Consider the following 8,776-nt stretch of genomic DNA (forward strand, 5'->3'; position numbering starts at 1 on the left):
TGTTGAATAAAAGTTGTTATTAGGCCAAAACAATAACAAAAACAAAAATACTTAAAGACGAGCACGTCTCTAAGTTAATGGGCCGTATGCATAAAAACTAAGCATTTACGTTGAAAATTTTGGTAAACATTTGCTGAATTGTGAAAATTTTGGAAAATTTTTGAATAATTAATTTATATGCCATTTGATGCAGAATGAACTACATATATTTCTATTAAAAATTAACGAAAAAAATTTATTACGAAAAACATTGCAAATATTAAAAAAAAAACACTGCACGGAAACATATTCTAGTGAGTGTATGTATACTTAGTATAAAATATTACATATTTTTAAATTCAAAATTTTTCAAGGGTGTTTCCGACATGTTTTATTTCTAGGCGTGAATAAAACCTACCAAAATTCGCTTTAAGCTATCAACCTGCCAAAAGGAAAAAAACGTTACTAGATTTGATAGGAAAAGCCCAAAAACGGCAACGAACTTCTAAATCTTATCCTTAATCTAAATCTTAGTCTTAATCTTATTCTTAGTCGAGCCCAACCACCCTCGCTATCTCCTCACTTCTTCTGTCCGTTCTTTTCAATTAGAGCGGTGCCGCTTTTTCACTACATCGATGTTTGGTTTTACACCCAACCGAGCGCAAAGTTTCACTTTAAAAAAGTTATCAACGGGTACACTGAGGCAGAAGGAATGACGAACGGTGCCAGCGTGAATATATAAATAAATTAGTTAGGAACAGCATAAGAACTTATTAACCGAATCTGCAGTAAATAAAAAATACAAAGTCTTCAAAACATTTTATCTGGCGCTCAGCTACGCACACAACAGCAATAAAAACGAAAAAGTAATGCCACATAAATTAAGACAAATATAGCAGCTGTAATGCACAAAATGCAGCACAGTCACAACTACTATGTAAGTACATTAGGGTGGTCAAAAAAAAATTTGTAGTCGGAATTTTAATTCTCTTACCCCCTACGATTGTTCTATATCGAAAAAAATATACCCCAATATTTTTAGTTTGAAATCAAAAAATATTTAGAGGTCTCTCAACGCGCTCAAAGTTTTCCATGTATTTTATACGGGGAAAAACAACTTTTCGTAGAAATTATATAGAATTCTAGAAAATCAATATTTTTCGATTGGAAAACTCTGGTTCTCTTCAGGAGACTTCCAATAACAATATCCAATTTTAATACTAAAGATTTTTTATTTATTCCCACGTTGCATTTTCTGTGTGTTTTGGCGTACCTCTAAAATATAGTTACTGCGAAAAAATAAATAATAAATAAATAATAAATAATAAATAAATAATTGGGCATTATTATTGGGAATCCCCTGAAGAGAAACAGATATTTAAGATCGAAAAATATTGATTTTCAAGAATTCTATACCATTTCTACGCGATCTTTAAATATTTTTTGATTTCAAAATAAAAAAACGGAGTATATTTTTTCGGTATAGAACAATCCCAGGGGGTGAGAGCGTGAAAATTCCGACTTTACTTTTTCACATGCATCCACCCTAATGTGCATACATACATCAGTTGTAGGTGGAAGGAGTATTTATAAAAGTTCCATGACGCTACTACCACGCCACTTAAATAAAAATAAAAATAAATGTAATATCAACAGTCACTACACAAATTCATACAAACACGCTTCTTCCCGCACCAACACGCAATCATATGATCACACATTTACAGCCAGCAATAACAGCAATTGCCCCTAACACCAAACAAATTTGTTGCAAGTCAATATTAAGTGTTCACGGAAACAATATTAAAAGCATCATCAAATAGCAATAACAAAACCAACAAAAAAACAAATAAAATGCAACTAATACAGCGGAAGATACTTTGTTACCAAAACAATTTCACCGAAACGGTACACTTAGCCGAATAACAACAGAAGTTTATTTAACAAAAAAAAAGGAGAACAAATTAAATACTGCAACGAAGAGAGAGGGTACCCAGCAGACTCACTCGATTGGACTGAGTGCATATTTTGAGTAGTCTAAATACACATGCAGCTGCTTTCATGGATGCATATGTATGTATGTACGTAAATACATTTGTATGCAATAATGTTGCTACATACATACATATGTGTGTAGTATGGTGCCACCGCGAGTGCAGCCCGCTAAAGACTGTTTATTTGAAGGTGAGAAACTGGATTTGCCACATTCCAACACGCGCCCCATTTCTGCAGTTGCAATCAACTTAAAATATGCGGCAAGAGCAGCAACAGCAACAGCAGCAGCAACAACGTGGAGTGCAGAACAGCGGCGATAAGAATCTATTGCTGCTCGGCGAGAAGTGAATGCTTTTGCACGCAACCAGTAAATGAAGTTTAGAACATTTTTGAAAAAATGTGTGCATGCATGAATATTAGACCGTACCGGAAAAGAAAGTTGGTCATACACACCTGAGTCTGAAATATTTTTGCAAGGCAATTTTGAAAAAAAAAAACGAAACAAATTCTTTTTTTTTTTGTGAACGCCTTTTTACATTTTTTTCCATATCTTCAACATTTACAGTCGGATTGATATTCCTGTCTCGAGGAGAAAATTTTTTCGTTTCACGAGTTCATTGACCTTTAGTACTTACCCACCAAATCTCTGTTCTTATTATCTTAACGAACTACCCTAACGTTAGTTAATTAAAGCTTACCAAAAATCGTTAACCTTTTCTAAGGAAGTATTTGTATTTGGATTCATTTTTAAGGAAGATTATATGTAGATGGAGCTCGATGTATTTGAGCTGAACTTAAAAAAAATCATGATTGTTACAGTGTGCTAAAACGCTCTAGGAGCCAAAAACATAGTTTTACTAGCATGGGTATCCAGGCATTACGGTAATGAGGAAAGGAGCTACCGCAGTATTTCATGGTACGGAAACTCACCAAAGCTAACATANCTGGATTAAAGTCAAGGAAATGATAGATATAAAAATGAAAAGATAAAAAAATGGCAGAGAAAAAAAAGAGAGAAGAGAAAAAGATAAAATTGAAGAATGTCATGTTATGTTATATTATATTATGTTATGTTATGTTATGTTATATTATGTTATGTTATGCTATGTTAAGCCGCGGTATGTTATGTTATGTTATTTTATGTAATGTAATGTAATGTAATGTTATGTAATGTAATGTAATGTTATGTAATGTAATGTTATGTTATGTGATGTTATGTTATGTTACGTTATGTTATGTCATGTTATATTCTGTTATGTTATATTCTGTTATGTGATATGTCGTGTTATGTTGCGTTGTATTGTGTTGTGTTATGTTATGTTATATTCTGTTATGTTGTTCAACGCACTTCACCTCAATTCACTTCAATCAACTCAACTAAACTCAACTCGGCTCAGCTCAGACCACCTCAACTCTCCTTAATTTAAAAGGTTGAAATTCAACCGCTGGGCGAACACTAGTAATAATAATAATAAACCATTAATACAGGGGGTGTTCCAGAACAGTCTCAGCCGATAACATTTCGAACAGTGTTGCCACCGAAAAAAAAATAGATGAACAATATCTTATGCAAGTTTAATAAAATATGTATTTCAATTGCTTACAACTGAAGTGTGGTAGAGAATGTTTAATTTCTGACACTTTTTTCATAACGTTGCCATCTATAAAAACAGGAATATAGACAGCGACAAAACCTCGTCGTTAGCGACAATAAAATACAGGCAGGTCCCTAATCAGTGTGGGTGCTAGGGCTTGAGACACGAGGGGTTATTACATACACCCATAGCGTGGACAAGAACCTCCTACATATCTGAAGCCAACTCCTCTTATTCCTGAAAATTATACATAGCTTAAAGCACACTTCTTCGAACGGAACAGTCTCTACTTTGACATATGTGCGAAATTACTACTGGTCACTGCTTAATGAGAAGCCATGCTATGTAATAGAATGGCCTGTCAGCCAACCATTTCTGTCGCAGTTTCCGTGATGCTCAAGAAATTGGAAGCATAACTTTAATTCTATAACTAAGTACACATTTTGAACTGACATTCATTTTACAATTACTTCTTTGACTGCCCAGCGGGCTTAATTAGGCATTTATGATTCCCTGCTATTTATTAACTTAATCAACTAATTATATCTCTAGATGAGCTTATAGAGACGAAATAAGCTCCTAAAACGGTACCACAACAGACGCACTGGCGATAAGTGTACTTTTTTCGTGTTTATATTTCGTATTTATGTCAGAATTTTGTGCATGATTTGTGAAAATGCCTTCTAGGAATAACAATAAAACGGAATTTCGGGATTTTAAAGAACGAAGAATTCTTAAGAATATCGAATGATAATTTAACACTGTTCAGGGAAATTTGTATTATACTTAGATAATCCTTCTACAAAACAACTCTTTCATAATTTTGAATCTTTTAAATTACGTTTTCAATTTTTTTTCCAAATTTATTTTTAAGTAGCAGCTACCCGGCATGCTTCACTGCGCCTTAAAAGTATTTTTTTATTGTTACTCCCTCCGGAAAACTCGTATGGCCTTATTCATAAAAAAAATAAATAAGTTTTAAAGAGCTTTACGAGGGGAGATTTTCAAACAAATTTTCGATGAATGAAGCATTTTTTATTTTTTATAAATGTGGGGTTTAAATTCATACAGTATTTTCGAAGGTATTTAGAAAATCGGTAGAGTATCGGCTTTCTGCTGAAAATTTCATTCATAATCTTATAAGAGGAGTCTGCATAGCGCACACTTACTTCAAAGGTGTACTGATACAATATTTACCCTATCTTATCAATTATTGAATTTTTCAAATAGGTGGCAACCCACTTCAAAAATATGTTCGACAGTAAACTTTCTTAAACTCTCTTTAGTTTAAAACGAGTATTGTAATATTTCGATTTATTTTATCAATTTAAACGAAGAAAATATTTCAATAGGTGACAATCCCCTCAAAAATGTTTCGCAAGTAAACTTTCTTAAACCTCTTTAGTTTGATACCTATATAGCAATATTTAATTTTCTTATTACTTAAATTAAATGAAAATTTTCAAACAGGTGGCAACCTTAAACTAAATATATTTTGTGGCGAGCCTCTTAAAATCTTTGTTTTATATTTATCTTATCAATTTACCTACACTGCATTTTCAATAGGTAATTACTAATTTTTTTCCTTCTATATTTTAAGTTAACCTCAAGCAATACATCGGTGAAAACTGCATTCGATTCCAGACTAGACAGAAAATCAAAAATTCTAAAAATCGTTGATTGGCTTCTGTTGCTCTATTAAAGATTAAATAATAAAAAATAACTTTTTAAAACTTGTCAATATGTGGTGTGCTTATATTTTTGACACAGGGTGTATTCTTTTTTTAACTCCTTTAATTCAGTCTTAATCACTTAACGACTTTCACTCTGCGCATGCGCTTTGCCAAGGCTAATCAATTGTCTTAGTTTGTTTTAGTTATGCGTATTTATTTAAATTTTATGATAGTTCTCAAAAAGAAAAAGAAAAAATCCCAACAATGACATCTAAATAAACACTATTTTTAATGGCAGATAAAACAAAAGGAGAAAAAACCAATAAATTCCAATCAATCGCTGAGTCATTTTGGAAAGCTACAAAACTTATTTTCCCACAACGCAATTTGTTGTTATAATATAGTAAAACCAAAAAAAAAAAGAAACGCAAAAAACCTCAAACAGTTTGAAAGTTAATATTATTTAATGCGTACAAGTTTACATACCTAAGCTAACGAGTTCATAAAAATGCGCAAACACATTCGTAGATACAAAAGTAATCGCACATGTGTGTAGGTGTGTGTGTGTGTGTGTGGATGTGTGACGGCATGCGTGTGAGTTGAACGCACATCAGTAAAATGCGGCTAAGTAGGTCACTCGCCAAAGTCGGCACGTGGTGCTGCTTCCAGACAGACAGACAGACAGACAGCTAGATAGATAGACAGACAGCTAGATAGATAGACCATCAAATGAGCGAGTGAGTGGTAGGTGTTAGGCAGCAAAAGCAGCAGCATTTCTTATACATATTTCGTTTTATGTTTTATTTTATTTCTATTAACTTTTTTTTGCGAATTCACAACAGCTACAAATATCCTCGCCGAACATAACACAATTTTTTATTTTTTTTTTTTTGTTTTTCGAATGACAACATTTGCTTTATTTTGTTGCGTACAAATGTTAATTAAGCACTTAGCACAACACTTTGTCAAAAATGCGATAGAGAAATGGTCACCAATTTGTTTTTTTTTGCTTTTGCGAATTTCGGTGTTAAGCGCAGAAAGAAAGTTCATAACACTATTTGTACACGAAATAAACTTATAAAAAAATTTTTATTTATAATTTTTTTTCATTTCAACTCAATTGAACACGCTGTCACAATCAAGCGCAAGCAGCTCACCCGCCGCCAGCTCGCATCGTTCGAAAGCACAGCTCCAACTGTGGATCGTGTCAATCCAATAAAAATAAAAAAGTGCCTAATGAAAACATTTCATTTCTTCATTTCTATTATGCGTGTGTGCGTGGGTCCGCCGCCGCTGTTGCTGCTGCTGCTGCTTGTTCTGCTTCTACACTCAAACCACCGTCTGTATACATACTGTTGTTGTGTGCGTGCACATTTTCTGCAAGCTTTTTATTTCATTTCCTATCTGATAATATTTTCTTTTTCATTTCGAGTGTGCGTGTGTACTGCATTGGTGTGTGTGTGCTTTTGTTCATACACGCGCATTACTTCACCCTGTTAATTGCCATTGTTGTTGCAAGTTTCTGTAAAGATCTGTTGTGTGCCGTGATCCTGGAGGGGTGGCAAGAGTTCTTTTGCTATATGTGTGTGTGCACGTACATACCCTGCAGGAAATGTATCTAACTATAAGTTAACTTGAAGTAGATTAGGAAGGAATTAAAGGTCACCGTTACTTGTATATTTTCTTTGACGAAATCGAACTATATTTCTATGCCGATGGCCACGAAATAAAGCAATACAATATTTTTTTTAATTTTTTTACTTATTGATTTATTTACTTTATTTAACACTAGCAAATATCGGTCGTACTTTACGGCGCCTTAAAAGTATTTTTGTGCTGTTTGATTCTCGTATTGTAATAATTAATTTATTTTATTACTTTAATTTGATACAATTTTTCAAACAGGTGGCAACCCTGCTCAAAAATATTTTCGGCAGTAAACTTTCCCAAAACATCTTCACTTTGATACCCATATTGCAATATTCCATTTATCTTGTCAATTAAATTAAATTAAAATTTTCAAACAGGTGGCAACCTTTAACAAAAATATTTTCGGCTGTAAGCCTTCTTAAACCTCTTTCTTTTGACAGCCATATCGCAGTATTTACTTCACATTATCAATTTACTTAAATTGCAATTTTCAAACAGGTGGCAAGTCTCTAATTTTTTTTCTTTCTATATTTTAAGTTAGGCCTCTAGCAATAGATTGGTTAAAACTGCATTCAATTCCATGCATTAGTTCTCGTCTGATGCGCGTACAAACATACAGACAGACAGATATGCTAAAAATCAGGGACGTGAACCGGTATCGAAATTCCGCGAAAAAGCTAACTACAAGTGGGTTATTTTTTATCAATTGATAATTTTTTTCTGCAAGGTGTGTACTCGTATATTTGTATATGTACATATGTGTGTATGTATAACTTACCAATCGAAGCGATAGCGCCGCGGTGCTTAGGAAAGTAACTGCAACAACAAAGCCAACAACACCAACCAGCCGATCGCTTAAAGGCAACAGGCAACAAGTGAGGCCAACAAGCACATCAAACAAATGAAGCTATGTAGAAATGAAAGAAAGAATGAAAGAAATGAAATGAAATGTATGTAAAATAAACATATAAATGAAATTAGGTCAACATTCTTTCATTCATTTATTCATTCACCCATCTACTTTAGCTACATACATATCTATCCATCTATCTATCCGTTTATACGACGCATATTTCATTTTATTAGTGCGCTGTGAGGCCACCACACAATAAGCTCACGTCCGCTCTCATCACACGCTCGTTTCAATGTATGCACGTACATACATACATACATATGTATGTAAGTAAGTATAAATATGCGTGACAAGCGTACGCATGCACACATGTCATACGGAACTAAACCACGGGCATGAGGTGAGGAGCAACCCAGTTTAATCTACTTCTGTTAGTTCAGCAGTCATGAAGGTTAATTCCATAGTAGATATAGCCAGTGAATACATATGTAGTTACACACATACATATATGCAAACTTGTACTTGAAGTAAACTAATCCCAGTGGGTACTAACTAACTAATCAACAAATATATGTACATATGTATGTATGTAGATCATAGGCGCTACCTACGATCAGCGGTTGCCTAAGGAAACAATCACAGCTGGTGCTCTTCATCATATCCGGGATTATAGCAGAGGAAATTCCTGCCGTGCAAGTAAACTGTGTTAGTTGTTTATAACCTTTCCCTTAAAATATGGTTTTCATGCCTAAATTATCACATTTTCTCGAAGAAAACAATTCGGTATTTAATTTAGTAAATCACCTAATCTTTCTGCTTGCCTCAAATAGTAAAGTAAGCTGGAAAAAAGAGTCCTAAAACCAAGAAAATCATAAAAAATTCAAAAAACCAGGCGGAGACGCCACAAAGTATGCAACACATTTCTTGTTCACCAAAACTTCAGTTGCATAGCTTTTAAGGTTAAATAATACTGATGCATACTTTTCGGAGCAGCAAACGCAAAATATTATTCCAACGTATTTTGAACTGCA

The 8,776-nt window shown here is 33.7% G+C and overlaps 1 long non-coding RNA gene across 1 annotated transcript; it reads right to left on the reverse strand.

The window, feature by feature from the left end:
- Positions 1-6,241: 6,241 nt before the first annotated feature.
- Positions 6,242-7,793, reverse strand: LOC108378256 (uncharacterized). Its single transcript, XR_001849399.1, has 2 exons — positions 7,671-7,793; positions 6,242-6,845 (listed from the first exon to the last, which is right to left on the reverse strand). It is a non-coding gene; the product is annotated as an uncharacterized LOC108378256 (long non-coding RNA).
- Between the last annotated feature and the right edge of the window lie 983 nt (positions 7,794-8,776).

The sequence above is a fragment of the Rhagoletis zephyria genome, unplaced genomic scaffold, assembly GCF_001687245.7.
Source record: "Rhagoletis zephyria isolate East Lansing unplaced genomic scaffold, Rhagoletis_zephyria_1.1 Rzeph_scaffold_13683, whole genome shotgun sequence".
Taxonomy (NCBI): Eukaryota; Metazoa; Arthropoda; class Insecta; order Diptera; family Tephritidae; genus Rhagoletis; species Rhagoletis zephyria.